This window comes from Kogia breviceps, chromosome 4 (genome assembly GCF_026419965.1).
Source record: "Kogia breviceps isolate mKogBre1 chromosome 4, mKogBre1 haplotype 1, whole genome shotgun sequence".
Classification (NCBI taxonomy): domain Eukaryota; kingdom Metazoa; phylum Chordata; class Mammalia; order Artiodactyla; family Physeteridae; genus Kogia; species Kogia breviceps.
In genome coordinates, this window is record NC_081313.1 from 57,958,655 (window position 1) to 57,977,690 (window position 19,036).

Below are 19,036 nucleotides of genomic sequence, written 5' to 3' on the forward strand. Positions count from 1 at the left end.
GGAAGCATTCAGTATATCATTCTCAAGTACGATGTTAATTCTAGATTATTTTGTAGATCTTTTTATCCGATTAAGTTTTCTTCTATTTTCAGTTTGCCAAGAGATTTGATTATAAATAGATGTTGAGTTTTGTTAAGCCCTTGTTAAACAGAAGCCTACAGCATGCTCAGTTGATACTTTGCGAGAGAACCCAATCAGCTTCGTTTGATCAGTCTCACAAAATCTCCCCCAAAGCAACCTCTCCCTCTTGCTGTGAGAGAGCACAGACCGAGAAAGTCCTTCTTCCTGCCTCGTGTCCTTTCTTCTACCGCATGCTTTTCTAGTGAAGGGTGCAGAAAGCCAACCGCCCGGAATTAAGAGGATCCTTGCGTTCATCGGCAGTTCTCCAGAATGCGGATTTGAACATCTTCAGGAATCCGCAGTGAGAGCTCAAATTTTTCTATGTTGTGTATGGATTTCACAAGGTTGAAAAATGGAACACAGCCAAAGCATAAATGAAGCAAGAGGTGGGCAAGAAAAGCTGGTCCTTCGTTGCCGCACCTCTCGTTCTTCCTCTCCGTATCATAAAATCTCCTTTCCTTCATCACCAACACCCTGCCTCCTCACACATTTCCAGAAACATACACATGCGCGCCATTTTCACCATCTGTTTAGAAATGTAAAATCTAAATGCTTTGAACAGATTAGAAAATCTCTAAAATGCTTAATAAAAGTGCTTAGCTATTTAACAGATGACTAGGACACCTTGTGAGAAAAATGCAGCTGGCACAGTACTGTCGTGATGTCCCTCACCATCACAATTTTGCACCTGCCCATCTGCTCAGGCAATGCTGCTGACAGTTGGCAAATGCACTCGGGTGCAGTTGGAAAGACCCACAACTTCCAAGCAGCTTTCACTCTTGCTTTCTGTGCATATGGTGCCTTTTTGGTTATTCTCCCATCCATTCCTATGACTTCAATGCAGTCTTATTTCTTTTCCTACGTTGCCAAATGCTCACTTCTATCACTTCCATTTTCCAGTGATACGTGAATAGATTTTATGTTGCGTTCAAATGAGAAGACACGTCAAGTTGTGCAAAGAGGGTCAAGACAACGGAAGGGACCATTGTACAACCCACTGGGCCATGACTTTAGAGCGATGTAGCAGAGTTGTTAACAGCAGGTTCCGAGTAGGTCTACTACCTCCATTGCTGGTGGCTTTGTGACCACGAGTCACATTAAAAGGAACAGGGCTGGTTACACAATTTACAGGGCTCAATGCAAAATTAAAATGCGGGACCCCTTGTTCAAAAAGCAGGAAAAAAGTGTCACTAAAGGCACTAAAATATAAACATTTTTCCTTTCTCCTGTGGTTCTGAGCATTACCTTGGGCAAATTATGCTAGTTTCCTCATCTGGTTGTAAAGTGGTGAGTTAATTCACTTGAAGGGCTTAGAGCAGTACCTGGTACCTGACTGGCCTCACTCAGTTATGGTTGTGTAGTTATAGATATGTGGCGGGCAACCATAGGCTCTCAGAGATGTCTGAGGGTCCCTCCCTGAGCTCTGGCACCCACTGACGGCCCACTGGCTGCCAACTATCAGCTGGAGGGGAGGAAATAGGACCAGGCATCCTCCCTTCTCATGGGCCTTCTGGTCAGCCCACTGCAGACATGTGATTCCCTAAGGCACTGCAACCTCTTTGAAGGGACTCGATTAGTACCTGCATCAGAGGTGGGCAAGAAACTCTCCCCAGCAGAGTCAACTGATGAATGCTCATGGGGCTTCAAGTGGCAGTGGGGTTGGTTGCTGCCATGCCCCAGCCCAAGACACCTGAGCTACATGTACTGAACCCCACCCCTCCTTGTGACGGGGGTGTGGAGGCCTCAGTGGTTACTGTGTGGGAGTGGAGAGGTGGGGCAGTGTCCCGGGCACCAGAGAGCAGGAGAGTGGGTGGGTGAGAACCCACTGATGGGGAGGTAGGGAGAAGGTGAGAGGCAGAAAGATGTTTGAGCTCATTCTCTAAGACCCCGGTGCACGCTTCCTTGTCTCATTGGACTTCACTTACAAAATGCAAAGATAAAATTATAAAGAATCTTGCAGAAATGCAGATTGTTATACTCCAAGTGCGGTGCTCTTCTGAGCATGGGACGCTGTACAATGGTACTAATGACATACCAATAAACCAGCCCTTGGGGTAACACCTGAGGCAGAGTCAGGAGCTGAAAAATGTGAGCTATTAGTATTATCATCATGAATTTGGTGGTCTGTATGGGACAGAATATACCTTACATATTTCAGGCCTGTTTATGGATGTGGATAAGTTGGTGGCTAGGAAAGCAAAACTAAAAAGACTACTCAGTCCTAGGAGGGTTGTGATTCTTGGCTTCCCAGCAAGCTGTTGACCAAGCCCAGCACTGGGTTCGTGACTCCTCACTGACCCGGCAGCCAGTCAGTGGGGTACCTGCAATGATTTTAGTCTGATTTGGAAATGCCAGGGAAACTTCATCTATTTTAGGTAGAGAAAAATGAGTTTTCCAAAGTCGACTGCTCAAGGCAATTAGACCTCAGCTCCCGCTTGAAAAGCAGTGATAGGGTGGAGGTCTAGCCATCATGGGATTGAGCGAAGCCTCTTTTGTGTTCTCTTGTTTATATCTGTAGCCTCCTTCGGCGTTGCTGGGTGAGGTGACTTTGAACTGCTAACCTATAAAGCAAACATATCCTCTGGGAAGAACCACCTTGGCAGTAAGTGTCAATCAAACTTTTGCTGGAAGCAAGTGAGCCCAGGTGAGGTGCCAGCATGCACCCTCAAAACCTCCAGACTTTGAGGGCCTGGCTTGAAGGACTCAGGCTTTCCACAAGCCTGTGCAAGTGAGTTCGCACGCTTTCCAAGCACGTCTTCTTAGATGTGCTTAGACAATGTGCATTACTCAAGCAGCAGTTCTCTTTCGCAGGCTTGAGCCCTCCTTTCTGTGCACACAGATACCCACTCACTGTTGTGACTATGCTGGATATGTTTGTTTGCACAGGCTTTTTGAATGTTTGGCCGGGATATAAAGTGACTGCTATCATTCAGACAGAAGGATGGTCTTCCATATCCAGAAATCAGGCAGGCAAAAAAGGAAGCTGTCAAAGAAGAAAATCTGTGAAACACCAAGAATTCCCCTTTGAAGATACATGGGAAAGGGTATCAAATGGGAGAGAATACCTGTTGTTTCCTACCCAATAATTCATTTAAAAATAATTGTCTGTCCTTGTAAACTCCCACTTTTGAGAGAGTTGACATTTTCTTGGTTAAGTTCCATGACAAATCCCCCTTATGACCAAAGGAGGCAAAGAAATTCTGGTCTGCAAAACAGCGAGTGTAAAAGGATGCACAAGTCATTCTGTAATATTCTGAACTGAACAAGAGCTGACCGTCATATCTATAATTGAGCAAGGCCAATTATGTGCCAGGTACTGCTGTAAGTCCTTTATATCAGTGGTCTCCAACCTTTTTGGCACCAGGGACCAGTTTCGTGGAAGACAATTTTTCCACAGACTGGGAATGGGGGGAATGTTTCAGGATGATTCAAGAGCATTGCATTTATTGTGCACTTTATTTCTATTATTATTACATTGTAATATATAATGAAATAATTATACAACTCACCATAATGCTGACAGAAGGCAGAGCTCAGGCAATAATACGAACGATGGGGAGCAGCTATAAATACAGATGAAGCTTTGCTCGCTTGCTCGCTCGCTCGCCCGGCACTCACCTCCAGCTGTGCGGCCCAGCTCCTAGCAGACCACAGACCGGTACTGGGGGTTGGGGACCCTTGCTTTATGTGAATTAACCTTACAACCAGATGAAGAAACTAACTTAGAGTAACTTGCCCAAGGTAATGGCAGAGCAAAGATTCAAACCCTCCAGTCTGTCTTCAGAGCACACCCTCTTAGCTACTAGGCCCCAAGTTCAAATTCTATGATAGTGAAGAAGTTTCATTTAAAAACTAGCCTGAAGGAAGTATTTCTAAGCTCAACCACTATGACATAGGAATTATGCTTTGCTGGGCTTTTTACAACAGAGTTTGTTATTTTTATGTATCGAATCCATTATTCACATAATAGTCACTCGTTATAAATTTAGGAAGAAACAAAAACAAAACACTGTATACAAATGAAGTTGCAGCAAAAGCTTAAGGAAGGATGTACAAATGTTTCAGGAGCACCTCATCTCAGGAACACCACTGGATGATGCTGAACCATTTGATGGAGCAAAAGGGCTTAGGCCCACCTGATCACTCTAATTGCTTCATTAAAAACAGACTGTAGAGAATGTGGAAGGTGAAAGACCAGTTAAGAAATGATTATAATAATTCAGTAAGGAGATGATGCTGGCTTGGACCAATGTGGCAGCACTGGAGATGGTGAGAAATGGTTGAATTCCAGTTATATTTTTACATTAAAGCCAGTAGGGTTATTTGAAGGATTGAAGTGGGGTGTAAAATTAAAAGAGAAATCCCAAATGACTCCCAGATTTGGGACCTGAGCAATTAGAAGGCTGAAGTTGCCACTGACTGAGGAGAAAACCATGGAAGGGGCAGGCTTTGAAAGGGACTCTTCAGGAGCTCAGGGTTGAATATATTAACGCTGAGTTGCCTATTTTAGCCAACCAAATGAGGAGGTAAGTTAGGCAGTTAGATACATAACTCTGGAGGTCAGGGGAGAAGCCCTGCCTGAAGGTATAAATTTGGTACTTTTTGGCATGTAGAAATATTGGAAACTGAAAGTGCATGCTATCATCGCTAAAGTGAATAATGATAGAAAAGTTTAGGCAGTGCTACTCAAAATAGGATCCAATGATCAACACCAGCATCACCTTGTTAGATATGCAAATTCTTGGGCCCACCTACACCTATTGAATCAGAAACTCCTGGGATGGCGTCCTTCACTGCAGTTTTTTTTTTTTTTTTAACATATTTATTTATTTATTTATTTTTGGCTGCATTGGGTCTTCGTTGCTGTACGTGGGCTTTCTCTAGTTGCGGCGAGCGGGGACTACTCTTCGTTGTGGTGCACAGGCTTCTCATTGTGGTGGCTTCTCTTGTTGCGGAGCACGGGCTCTAGGCACGCGGGCTTCAGTAGTTGTGGCACGTGGGCTCAGTAGTTGTGGCTCACGGGCTCTAGAGCGCAGGCTCAGTAGTTGTGGCGCACGGGCTTAGCTGCTCTGTGGCATGTGGGATCTTCCCGGACCAGGGCTCGAACCCGTGTCCCCTGCATTGGCAGGCGGATTCTTAACCACTGCGCCACCAGGGAAGCCCCACTGCAGGTTTTAACAAGCCCTCCAGGTGATTCTTCTGCCTATTAAATGTGGAGAACTGCAGAGTTAGAAATTAGGGAGCTAGAAGGAATCTGATGAGAACCAGCCAGAAAGGAGAAGGAAAAGCAGATTTTGTGGAGTTTTGGAAACATGCAGAAGAGAGCGGCCCACAGCATCACATGCTCCTGTGCACTGTCCAGTGGGTTCAACAGCGCGAGGCCACTGGTGACGTCCGCTGGTGATGTTTTTGGGGAGCTGTGTGTGGACACAAGCCTGACTGGATGACTCCATGGAGTTAAAGAGGATGCGTGTGGGGACGGGTGGGTGGGGGGATTGGAGACCATGGAAACAGGTCTTTGGTGGAGTTTTGCCTCAAAGGGTAAGGAAAGCAATGGGCAGTGTCCAGAGAGCAGAAGTGGAGTTAAGAAAGAGATTTCTTTGTTTGCTTTTAGGAAGGGAGCTATAATAGTATATTTTCATGATGTTGAAACTGATCAGGTACAGAGGTGGAAAGTGAGAATTCAGGCGAGAAGAGGAGGTTTGGAGGAGCAGGGTCTCAGAGTAGCTGGGGAGGATGGGACAAGGTGCCCGGCGGCGGGTCGGTGCAGCCGAGCATGCACGCTTCCTGCACAGTGAGCCGTGGAAGGAGGGTTACAGGGGCGGGACGCTGGGAGGTGTGGGGGACGCAATGCCAAGAGTCTCAGAAGTTCTATTCTGCTTGCTTCCATCTGCTCGGCTGTCATCTGAAGGTGAGGATGGTGGAGGAGTGTGTTCACTTCATAGAGGGGGAGAATGGCAAGACTGGGGAAAACGGTATAACCACCAGGCAGCACGAAAGGCCCGCTGAGGCCTTTCGGTTTTGATAGACTTAGCCGTGATCAAAGTGGTCATTTTCATTTTCAAAGAAGGCGGTCTGAAAAAATTGAAACCGGTGCACTGTACCGCGCGCACGCACACAGACACGCAAAATCCTACCCACGGAATCATCTACAGAAGAGGGAAGAAACATCAGAATGCCACTGTGGAAAATTTCTGACCATTGCAAACAAAAAATGGGCTCTGAATTGCCATAACATAGGAAGAAAGGAAGGTCACTGGTCCAAAGGATGACCTGAAAGGGGGCATTTGAGCATGTTCCCTAGGTAGACATGAGGTAGGGGAATGAAGAGGACGGGGTCTGTCCTCGTCGTCAGCCACCCCCTCCCCAGGGGAGAGTACCATAGACCAAGGCAGAGGGGAGAACTTAAGCATGTGTTCTGGAGCATAATGTGGGTGTGAAGAGGGCGGTGGAGGTACAGACGGGTAGCACAGGTGAAAGGCGGTCAGGGTGTAGAAGAAAGAGTGGGACAATGGGTGTGATTGGAGGAGATACAGAATGGGGGCCTGGGCTCCGGCAGCAAATGCGCCCATCTGAGCCCTAGCTTCCCCTTTGCGAGCTGTGTAACTTGGGCAAGTTACTCAATTTCTCTGAGTCTCATTTTTCTCCTCTAAAATATGGTACCACGACAAGCAAAACACCTAGCAGAAAGCATGGCATACGCTAAGTACTCAGTAAATGCTAATTACTATTATTATGGAGCAACAGGTATAAGGATGGACAAGAAAAAGGAGCAGTAAAGAGAAAATGTAAATATATTGAATAAATACTTTTTAAAATATAAAACATATAGGGGGAAGTCAAGGGAAGGAAAAGAGAGAGAAAAAGAAGAGACTTGGTGTGAGGAGGAAAGGTAAAATAGAAGAGAAAATAATAGAAGTAAATGAGGAGGAGAGGAAAAGAATTATGTAGACAGTGAAAATGGGAAACATACCAATAAGAAAGTAGAAGGAGAAAAAAAGGATCAAAACGCTCTTTGTGCAGGATGAGGTCATTTCATACTGACATTAACAAGATTCTACAAGTCCCTTTCTGACGGGGAGAGGTGTAAACCCTTCTCTGGGTTCCTCTAAGAACCAAAGAGGCAGGCTGGTGCTCTGAACTGAAGGGGCCCTAGGAGACCTCAGACAGAAGGGTTTTCCAACCTCAGCACCTTGGCCCCAATTACTTTTTAAGATGAACTGTGTGCCGCTTAGAAACTTTCTAAAGCTCGTAATAACATACTAGAAATGTAAACATTTTCTCCTTCTTCAATCTTTCTGAACCCCTCTGAACTTCATATCCATTTTGAACCCTCATTCCAGGTAATGGCAAAATCCAAATCTCAGGCAATTCAGGTTTCCTGTCCCCCTGTCCTGGGATTTTGTCTAAGTCCCCGGTGATCGCAGTTCTAAGGCCTTGGGGGATGGAGAAGTGAGTTTGAGTCCTCTTTTCAGGCTGACATTCTCTGAGATGTATGCTCTCCCATCCAAACATCTGACATCCATCCAGACAGTTCACTTCTCAGCAATTTCCTGCTCCTGGACATATGTGGCTGTTCTCCCACAATATTGGGGGCCTAAGAGATGGTGGGGCTGCTCGAGGCCCTTCATTATTTCCTTTGCTTTCCCTGTGCTTTCCCGGGGACCAGGGCACAGGCCCCATGTCCACTGAGATCCTCCAACTCAGCTGGGACTTGACCAGTGGTGGGGAAGGGACCCCACAGTGACCCACTGGGTTGGCATCTTTCTTCCCTCCGTCTAGGCCACTTTCCCTAGTCCTGGGAATAAGGGGTGGCACTGGAAGGAATAGAAAATAGCTCTAACTAATTACATATCTATCCAAATCTTTTGTCTGTGTCCTGGGCCTAGGCTTCTGAGAGGGAGAAATCAGGAGTTTGGTGCTTTTGTCATCCATGCTCGGGCAGCCGAGAGGCACCAGAGACAGGACGCCTAGGTGCTCAAGCATTGCAGAGATGGGTGAGTGTGGGGAAGCCAGGAGAGACAACAATTACCTCAAAATTATCCGCCCCACGGGGGATAATTAAAAATTATTTCTAAAGTTATTTCACCCTGAGTGATAAAAACCAGCACGCTGCCCCGTGTGCAGTGGTATTTGCACTGGGGTGACCACACCTGGGTGGTGAGGAGCCCACAGGCCCCGAGGGGGAGCAGGATGCTCCTGACGGCAGGAGTCCGAGGCAGGAGACCCAAGCATGGAGTGCAACATGCTCTCGTATGAGTCCTGGAATCTTGCTCAGAGCACATTTTCTAGTCCTGGGGAAATTTGCTTGTATGTTTCCACGTGAGGAGGTCTACCTGGGAGGCCCCATCCCACTTGGCACTGTCCCACTTCAAAGGGGCCCTGCTTAGAAACCTCATTTCTCTTGCAACAGATGCTGAATTTCAGTCCAGATGCCTTAGACATTTTTGCAGTGTGTGTGGTGCTCTGGCTGGGATGGAAACAGAGCCAAAAGTGCTGAGAGCGTGCGTGAAGGCCCCTACATCATGCCTGGCTCTTCGAACGTGTTTGTTTTCTCCTAGAAACTTGGCTTGTGGCAGCCAGCTTACCAAAGTGGGGTGTGGTAGACTTGTTTCTGGATCTCCCTTAGTCTTCCAGGGGAAACCCTCCTGAGGATCTTAGCGGGACTCTGCTTTGGGGTGGCTTTGTTGGCAACAGCAATTTCAGACTTTCATCAGCATAAGAATCAGCAGGGGAGTTGATCACTAATTCAGATTCCCAAGCCTCACCCCAAGATCCAGGGTGCAGCCCAAGAATCAGCATTTTTAGTAAGCCCCCCACGTGATTCTGATTCAGGTATTCTCAGATCACATGCTGAGAAACACCGCGATGGGGCCTCTCTGGTGGCCTTTCATGGGGCCAGTGGTAAGGACCCCTGGGTTTTGTGAAAATAAGCAGAAACCTCAACTAAATTAAAGTTGGGAGGTCAGAAAGGGGAGCTCTCATGCCCTGTGACTATAGCAGAACCCAGCAGGAAGAAGAAAGACTTCCCCTTCTTGCCTGGCAAGAGCTCAGCCAATGAGAGACTGTCACAACTCAGCCAGTGAAAAGCCACTATTCTTCTAACTCTCAGTTCCTCCAATGGACTCTGTTTACTAGCCCTCCCAGCTTCCTTTCCCCTCTATATAAGAGCCCTCTCCTTGCAGCATGGGGACTTGCGGGGCTCACCACGGGTACAGACCCTGAATTGCCATTCTTTGCTGATCCTTAATAAACCCATTTTGCTGTAGAAACAACTGGCCGTCTATTTGTCAATAGTTTTGTATCTAGCCACCTGGCTGTCACCCTCCTATAGTTAATTCCTAAGCCCAGAACCCACCTATCCTTGTTACTAAACAGCCAGGTGAATACAGATGCCTCCTATACCTGCCCACCCCCTTTCCGGTTAATAGAAGACAGCTCCTGGGTAATTGTGAACAGCATGTGTCCATGAGACCTCTGGAAACAGGTGTCTGGGAGCTGACGTAAATAAACAATGAAAAAGAACTTCCAGGGTTGCTTTTACAACTCTGAAGCACTTGCTGGTCAATCTCACACAAGTTCAGATTTGCTTATAGACTGCCTTGCCTGTTTGTTGTTTCTTGTGTTTTTGTCTCTCTCCCAAAGTACAACTTCTTGGGAAAAGCACACAATCATATTTTTTTCTCCTACTTACCCCACAGCGTCTGCTGTATAATTGGTATTCAACATAGGAGAAGAGTTTCTAATTTATAACCAGGTTGCTTCCAAAAGTTCATTCTTAAGTCAGATATTTGGATCTTGTTTCCCATTAGGAGAGCGTTATAAAAGGTAATTATGTTCCCAGAGCAGCCCCTAAATGTTTATTTAACTAGCAATGTAGCTGAACTCTAGTTCCAATAGTATTACAGAACCTAAAATCATCTATAATACTGCTTTTATGGAAAAATGTATTCCAGATTCCAGTGGGAGATGCCAGAACTCATTTTTCTGGCTACAGTTCCCGAACAAGACTTGACCCATTTGCAGTGAGGACTCACACACACACACACACACACACACACTGGACTGGCTTTCTTGATGGGGTTCCAGAGGTGGGGAAGGGGTGGCACAAATTCCTTTTGGGAAACTGGAAAGGGCAAGGGGTGCTCGTGTCAGACATGCTTCCAGTAGGTTTGACTGAGTCAGGAGGAGGGATCTGGAAGAAGGTGGAGTTCAAGGCTGTGGGGCTGGGGAGTGGTCCTCACAGGAGGCTGGAGGGACCCAGAGGGCACTGACTTCCTCAGCTGCGGTAGCTGAGGCTGTCACAGCAGCCACCGCAGTAGCAGCACAGAATGTGGTGGCCACATTGGCCAGGGTCCCAGCTCCAGCCTGTAGATGTGCTGGGGGCAGTCCTGGCGTTTGGTTATTTATTGCTAAGTATGAACCACCTCAAAACGTAGTGGCTTAAAACAACAACCATCTAATTTGCTCCTGATTGCATCTGGGCTTGCCTGTGGTCCTTGAGTGGCTGCATTCAGCCGGCAGGGACGCTGGGATCTGGTCTTTGCTGGATGCTGAGACTACTGGACTCCTCAGGTTTCATTCAGGGAGTCTCAGGACTTTTGTTTCTCGACGTGGGCTCTCCACGGAATCTCTGCACATGGTTTCTCCGGCAGAGTGGCCGGACTTCTTCCATGATAGCTCGAGATGGTCAAGAAACAAAAACAGAAACTTCCAGGCCTTCTGAAAAGTAGTCTGACAGCTGGCACAACTTCACTTTGGTTAATGCCGTCACAGGGCAGCCCAGATTCACGGGAGGGGAACACACAAAGGCATGAGTTCCAGGAGGCACGCTTTGCTGTGGGCAGTTAAAGCGACAGACTGCCGTGGTCGGTGCTGTCCCACGTGTGAGAGGCTCCCAAACCAAGAGCATCTAGCTAAAGCTTCTCCATTACAATCACCGCAGCCGCATTGCTTGCATTCCTAGAAGGAGCCTCGAAACAGTTTTCTTTACTTATATCTTTTCATGTCTAAAAGATAGATATTTGGCTGTAAAAATCCATCCTGTCACTTTGTCCTTCACATCTTCTCAGCCCCCTTTCTCTTTTCATAGACACAGCTACCTACGTTATATAGGCAGTGCTCTCAGACTTAATGTCAACACACCTCGGCCAGTTACAGTGGATTCTGATGTACATCTAGAAAATAGAACATAAAGCCCCAAAGTCTGCAAATGGCTGATCTTTAAATCGCAGATTCAAGGTCAACTGAAGCCGATTCAAGGTTGGCCCTATAATAATGTTCCTGTTAGATTCATGCACGTACCTGAGGGAGAGAGAAAGAGGTAGAGTTGGTGTTAGTGCTTTGGGAATTATGTATAACCTTGGCAGAAACAGACCTAGCTGCTTCCCCAGTTTCTCTTCTTCAGTTAAAGCTTCTCTTTTATTTGGGGTGGCAATATGCCCAGCCTCTCTTCCAGCAAAGTATGGCTGAAGGACTAAGTTCTGGCTAATGAAATTGAAGGGAAAATAGTGCCTGGGACTTCTAGAAAGGTTGCTTAAAGGGAGCTGACTTAGCTGAGAAGGAACCCTTGGGTCCTACTTTGGATTCCTTCTTCCTCTTGTCTGCATTGTGGATGCAATGGTTGGATCTCCAGCAGCCATTTGGGATCATGAGGTGACCTTAGACTAGAAGCCACACTTCAGGATGGTAGAGTGTAAAGACAGATGAACCCTGGGTTAGTGATGACCATGGAGCTTTATTCCAGCCCTGAACTCTAGAAATACACATAGAGATCTAGATCAAGATGGAGACAGAGAGGTTCTTGTTTAAGCCATTGTTATTTGGCATTTCCTGATATAAATTAATGTTATCTTATGTACCTGGTCATAGCCCATTATGAGCGCCATCTGTTAGATGTATTGCATCAGAAAAATGATTAAGAACCACTTGTCAAGGCCATAGGGAATTCTCACCTGGACCATTTCCCAATCTCTCTCTGTGTTTGTTAGCTCTCTTGTCTAATTAATCCTTAGTGGATTGAGTAAGTGTTGCCTCTTTGGGCTCTAATGGTCCCTGGCAACCACTGATCTTTTTCCTGTTTCCATAGGTTGCCTTTTCTACAATGTCATAAAGTTGGAATCGTACAGTATGAAGCCTTGTCAGATTAGCTTCTTTCACTGAGGAACATACATTTAATATGCATGTCTTTTCATGGATTGATAGCTTATTTCCTTTTAGCACTAAATAGTATTTCATTGTCCATCCAATAAGGGTATATACCACAGCTTACTTATCCACTTACCTACTGAAGGACATCTTGGCTTTTTTAAAGTTTTAGCAATTAAGAATAAAGCTGCTTCAAATATCTATGTGCAGGCTTTTGTTTTTGTTTTTTTGTTTTTTTGTGGTGCACGGGTCTCTCAGTGCCGTGGCCTCTCCCGTTTCAGAGCACAGGCTCCGGATGCCTGTGCCCGCATCTCCTGCATCATCAGGCGGACTCTCAACCACTGCACCACCAGGGAAGCCTCTATGTGCAGGCTTTTTGTGTGGACAGAAGTTTTCGACTACTTTGGGTAAATACTAAATAACTTGATTGCTCGATTGTATGGTAAAATTATATTTAGTTTTATAAGAATCTGCCAAACCTTCTTCCAAAGTGGCTGTACAATTTTGCAATCCCACCAGCAATGAATCAGTGTTTCTGTTGCTCTGCCTACTCTCCAACATTTAATGTTATTGTTGGTCCAGATTTTGGCCATTCTAATAGGTATGTAGTTGTTTCACATTGTTGCATTTCCCTGATGACATCTGTAGAGTATCTTTTCCCATGCTTATTTGTCATCTACATTATCTTCTTTGGTGAGAAGTCTGTTAAGGTCTCTGACCCATTTTTCAATTGGGTTGTTTTAAACAACCCAATTACAACCCCAATTAACTCAACAATATTGAGTTTTAAAGGTTCTTTGGGTATTTTGGATAACAACCTTTTATCAGGTGTGTCCTTTGCGAATATTTTCTCCCAGTCTATAGCTTATCTTTTCATTCTCTTGATATTGTCTTTCACAGAGCAGAAGCTTTTAATTTAATGACATCCAGCTTATCAATTATTTCTTTCATGGATTGTGCTTTGGTGATGTATCTAAAAAGTCATCACCATATCCAAGGTCATCGAGGTTTTCTCCTAGGCTAACTTCTAGGAGTTTTGTAGTTTTTGCATTTTACATTTAAGTGTATGAACCATTTTGAGTTAATTTTGGAGAAGGGTGTGAAGTCTAAGCCTAGATTCACATTTTTGTATGTGGTTGTTCAGTTGTTCCAGCATCATTTGTTGAAGAGACACTGTTTTGTTGTATCTGTATTTCCCTGTATCTATCCCCATTGATTAGCACAGTGCCTGATAGAGAATATACATTTAATATTTGTTGAATGAATGAACGAAACTCCAAACTTTCCCTGAGGCTGTGTGCTGAGTCTGAAATGCCTTTTTCCTTTCCTGTTTACCATTCCATCTCTCTGCTGTACAGCTTGTGTTCACCAACCCCAGGGATGAGCCAGATAAGCTTGGCGGCCAAATTCCTGTTAAAACATATGAGCAATACTTGCTGAATGAGTGATGTGTTTGTTTCACGTCTAAGGCATTGTTTCACTTGGGCTCTGTAAGAGGAAGGGGCAGAGTCTCACCAGAGGGGGAGGGGTAATTTGGTGCAATTGGCCATTCTCCTAAGGCACACAAAGGTGGGCATTCAACTTGAATCAGGGCAGGGGGAGGTGGGATGGAGGTGACTAGAAGAGATCGCTACTCAAGCAACTGGAAAAGAGGGATCTCATCTCGTCATGGAGGAGACAGGGGATGGGGAGGCCGTTCCCAGAAAGCAGGAAATCAAATGGCAGCCTCTCTATGAACATATGAGCCAAGAAGCAAGAAAACTATTTGCGTAGTGATTAAATCTATGGCCCAGCCAGGTAGGCATCTGTGATGGGGCTGTTCACCTGGCTTCTCCCTTCTTCACTCATATCTTCACTGTAGTAGTTAAGGGACGGCTTAACCTTGGTGTCTCTTTATGTTTATTCCTATAATAGGGTTTTCCCTTCTTTTGTTTATGATTAAGACATTTTATTTCAGGTTTGTGAATTATGAAGGTAGATACCCACTGGAACAATTCAAATAGTAAAACTGATAGTCCCTCACCCCTGTTTTATTTATTTTTTAACTTAGCACTTTATGATAAAAAGACTTGAGGGTGACTGGACCCATACTCCAAAGTACAAGCCAATGTCATTTAGATATTATGCAGTTAATGAAAAGATACCTCCTGAGTCCTATATCAGTCCTGAATCTTTTCTTACTGAGGCCAGAGGCAACTTTTAACTCATGTGGCTAAGGGAGCCATCTTTGTGTAGGTCTAGTCTGGAGCCTCTTAGACGTTCCATGGTGATCTTGTCTTGAGCAATCTTGTCTGTGTGGAATGTCTGCTTCTTGTTTCAGTGTCCTCATAATTAAATTTTACTTTTGGCTTATAATTTGTTGAAATGCAGGTTTTGAAGACTATGTCTTTTTGAATTGATTTATACAGAAGATTCTGATCCTTTCTAATATGTTCTGCAAAATATTGACTGTCACTCAGGGATACAGTGCCTCTCTGTTTCTCTAACTCAAGGGCTCATGGTTATTTTACAAAAATCAGTATCCTCTGCCCTGGTACCATTTTTGAAGCCCTGCCAATGGGAGAAGCCTTTAAATACTCATGGGTTGGAAAGAGGCTCTCCCTAATGGAACTTTGAACGAAAGAGGGAGCAATATATCCCTGAGGGCCAGCCTGGTGGGGAAGAAAGTGGAACACATGGGCCACCTTCCTCCCCATAAAGAGGGTCTCAATCAAGCGTTAAGACCAGGAATGTGCACGTGCGTGTGTGTTAAAGAGGGTCTCAATCAAGCGTTAAGACCAGGAATGTGCGCGTGCGTGTGTGTGTGTGTTTGTGTGTATTAGTTCTAAAGAGATTGTTCTTTGGAAGCTTGTAATACCTACCACTGCTCCTTATACCACAACGTGTATGAGTTTTGCTTGTTCATAATGTTAATATTTTTATAGATGTTTGTTTATGTTTGTGTCCAAATATGGTTTGCCTGCTAGTATATATTTCTCTACTGCCCATCTTTATGAGTGCTATCTCAAGTTTTAAGCTGTTAGAAATATAACTGTTTCTATACCGTTAATTTGTCTGTTATATAGCACCGAGCTTCCTATAGACAGGGTGTTTAAAAATGAATTTCACTGATGATGATAACTTATCAGCAACTTCAGTGACAGATACGGAGATGGCTTTTGAGCAAGAGTAGAGGTCTCAATATGGCTTCATGGCTGGGGTTTCTTCCTTCAGGAGGTGTAGGCATTTTGGAAACAGACAAAAGCACAATGTTTAAAAAAAAGAAAATGTGGCCACACTTTCCAAAGGATCAGTTGAACTAGAAGAGAGCATAAGCATCTCACACTGATTGGTAATGCTGCTGCTGAAGACAGCGATCTCAGTTTTTTCCGTGGAGGAACCTGGACGTTTCTTGGAGATACGCACATCTGGATAGGCTGCGAGCTAGTCATGTAAATAAGAACTAGCCCCATGCTCCTGTCCAAAAAGAAGTCTAAAGAGGCTGGTTGAGATTTGCTGAGCAGGTCTTAAAGAAGCTGAACGTCATCTGTCTTTCCGTGTGCTTTACCTTTGTTGTTTATTTGATTTCTTTTCAGAGGTCTGTATCATCACTCCAACATGTGCAAAAACACCAGCCCTTGGGTCTAAACATATTTACTTCTCAGCTCTTGTCATACAGTTAGAGCTGGGAAACGAGTGTCGAACATGTTATAAATCCCTGTGCGCTAAATGCTGCACCATCAACAGAAGCGTGGCAAAGTCTGGGACTCAAGATGGAGGGGCTTGTTTGGGGCTGTAACCTCCGTGTAGAGACCCTGGCTACACTTTGAACGCTGGCTGTAACCCACAAAAAGACAAAGTAACATTTGCTTTGTGCTTTGTTGCATGTTAGAAATTATAATTTAGAAATTATTATCAAACATTAAAACACAATTGAAAATCCAGCTCTCCCCACGTGTGTGAGAATGTGGACTAGTTTTCTCCATTTTGAGTCTGTCAACTTTTTCGTGTATTTAAAAATACATTTATTTTTAGTTTCTTCACAACTTGCTTTCAGAGATTAGCTAGCTTTCAGATATCGTTTCCTCCAGGTGGCTTCTAATCTTGCAAACTCTCAGAATAAGCTCACCCTGTAGTAATTAAGACCGTGAGAGGAGATGGTAGCATCTCATCTTCACCAAGTTGTCAGCTTCTCTAGTAAGAAAACCAGTCTCAGAAGCAGCCCACTCTGTACCATGTTGACCTTTTTGAAGGAACCAAGATGTTCATCATTGAATTTTTATCCCCTGGGACCACTGTTTGACAAAAACGTTTTAAAAAGGAAAATTGGTGTTTTCAAGGTCAGTTCTCCAACCTTAAACATCATTTTTTAGTCAGAGTCAAATCCCCTTTAGAGATGGAAGGTGACCTCATCAGCAACCCACTGAGATTTAAGCTCAGCATATTCTTCCAGAAAATATAGATCTTGCTCTTGGCTTTCTAGCAGTGATCTAATTCTGATGGCTGTATTAAAACACACACAAAGGATTTGAAGAGCCTTGTTTCATGTTGGGAAAGCACTTCAATTTAGGGCCATGCACTTAATCAAAATGCTCTGTCTTGGTACAGGGATTATAGGTTTAATTTCAAAGAGATATCTGAAGAGCCCCACTGATTATCTGGGAAACTTCCAGACATGTTCCGCTGTTGGTAAAAACATGACAGTGCAGCCTCTTGATAACTCTGGCCCTGGGGGACAAGACTGAGGTCCATGCTTCAGAGTCAGATTCTAGATCCGTGGTTCTCACACTTGAACATGCACCTGAATCACCTGGAGGCCTTGTTAAAACATAAACTGTGGGCTCCACCCTTGGAGGTACTTGGAGTAGATCTGGGGTGGGGCCTGAGAATATGAGTTTCTCCCAAGCTCCAAGGTGTTGCTGATGCTGACCACACTTTGAGAACCACTGATCTAGAGCTTGGGCAGGTGATGCCCATCAGTGGTTAAAAGAAGTCAACTGGGCAATGTCAGAGCCTGGAATTAGATGCACCAAGGGATCAAGGAGACACAACTTGACAGGGGAAGTCAGGTAGCAAAAATGAGTGGGGAATCTGGAAACAAGATGAACAAGCACTGAGATATCACATCTGCTAAGGCAGCTCACACCAGTGATGAGGAAACCTGAAGGAAGAGGTTCTCAGCAGGCCAATGGGGGTTTAGCAGAGAGATAGGAGACCTCAAGGCTCAGGTCATCCAGCTTGGGGTAAGGAAAGGTCTCCAAGTCCAAGGGGACAATGGTAACAGCAGTGCTGGGGCCTAGTCCTCAGAGACTTGGAGAAACCCAACAGATTACCAGAAAAGAATTCAATGTAATGTTTAGGATAACTCTTGCTGATGTAATAAATCTCTGAGTCACAGCAATGCAACTCGTAAGAGTTTATCTTTTATTGCTCTCCTACACGTCAAACCAAGTATTCTTAATTGGTAGGCAGCTCCCCTCCAAGTAGTGACTCAGTGATCCAGGCACTGTCCAACTTGTGGCTCTGCCATCATCAAACATGACTTTTAAGGTCTCTGATGAGAGGGGAAAGCATAGAGAATCACACACGGGAGGTTTGTAATGGGCAAGACCTGAAAGGGATGCATGGCTTCTGCCTAAAATCCACTGGTCAGGAATTGATCACATGGCCACATTAACTCAGCAAGTCTAGCCGTGTTTCCAGCTAGCTATGTGTCCAGGAGGAAGAAGAAACAGGTGTGGCGGCCAGCTAGCCAGTCTCTGCTACACTCAGGTACAGGGGAGCAAGCAGAATTATGGTTATTATAATTCAGTCATGTAAAGGATGTTCTCCACCAACCAATGTAATACCACTGAATGTTCTAGCTGGGGGCCTTAGCTCATTCAGTCTGTCTCATCTCTGAACTGGTCCTGCAGGTGGGGGGCAAAGAGCAATGCAGAGGCTGCCGGCCAGACAGGACCTAGAGACCAGCCATGGATTACCGGCTTTTACTGAATATACTTGTGGGAGGTTGTGGTCTATGAACTCAAACCTCTCTCATCTAAAAACATCGTATCAAGGAACAGTCATGTTCTGCAGCTACCAAAGAAGATAAATGCTTATCCATATTATATCTTTTGAATGAACCCATCCAAAATTTCCTGGAGAAGCCAGTTCGTGTTCCAAATGTGAGTACACATTTCTTGCTTTGGATGTATTCTTAGAATTTGGTTGTACTGTTTGGAAATATTAATTGAGCAAGCCTACCACTGACTGTCCCCTGTTTAGCACATTTAGGGAAGATGGTCAAGGATGACACAATTGCAGATGAGAGGTCTTTAATGGACTGAAGGATGGAGGACTGTTCATTTTGGGAAAATGAAGACAGGGTGAGAATACAATCACACACAAAAAATCTGGAAGTATCTGATCTGGGAAAAAGACTGGGAAGTGTCCCAATTCCCCTTCTCATCACTGCTGGGGAGAAAGAGCCCTCTCCCTACTTCTTTAATTTGCCTTACCCCAAAAGCATGTAACCTCCAGAATTATTCTATAAGGATTTTATAAAATGTTCAGCCATTTAAAAAATATCACCTCATTGTAATAACGGAGGGATGATTTGATGCTGGGTATTGCACAGGATGGAGGTATGATCTGTGGGCTGGAGCTGCGTGGTCAGGCCTGAGTCCATGGTGAGACCACAGCAGTCTCACTGATAACTCGTGAGTTTTCATTGTTTTTTTTAGTTTTAGTTTTAGGTATTTATCATTTGTTGCTGTTTATATTTGGGTGGTGAGAGTATTAACTGGCT

General features: G+C 44.8%; 1 long non-coding RNA gene across 1 annotated transcript in view; it reads right to left on the reverse strand.

The window, feature by feature from the left end:
• Window positions 1-4,930: 4,930 nt before the first annotated feature.
• Window positions 4,931-19,036, reverse strand: part of LOC136794017 (uncharacterized) — a 297,921-nt gene continuing 283,815 nt past the window's right edge. The window contains exon 4 of the long non-coding RNA XR_010840167.1: window positions 4,931-11,424. This is a non-coding gene — a long non-coding RNA (uncharacterized lncRNA). The remainder of the gene's footprint in view (window positions 11,425-19,036) is intronic.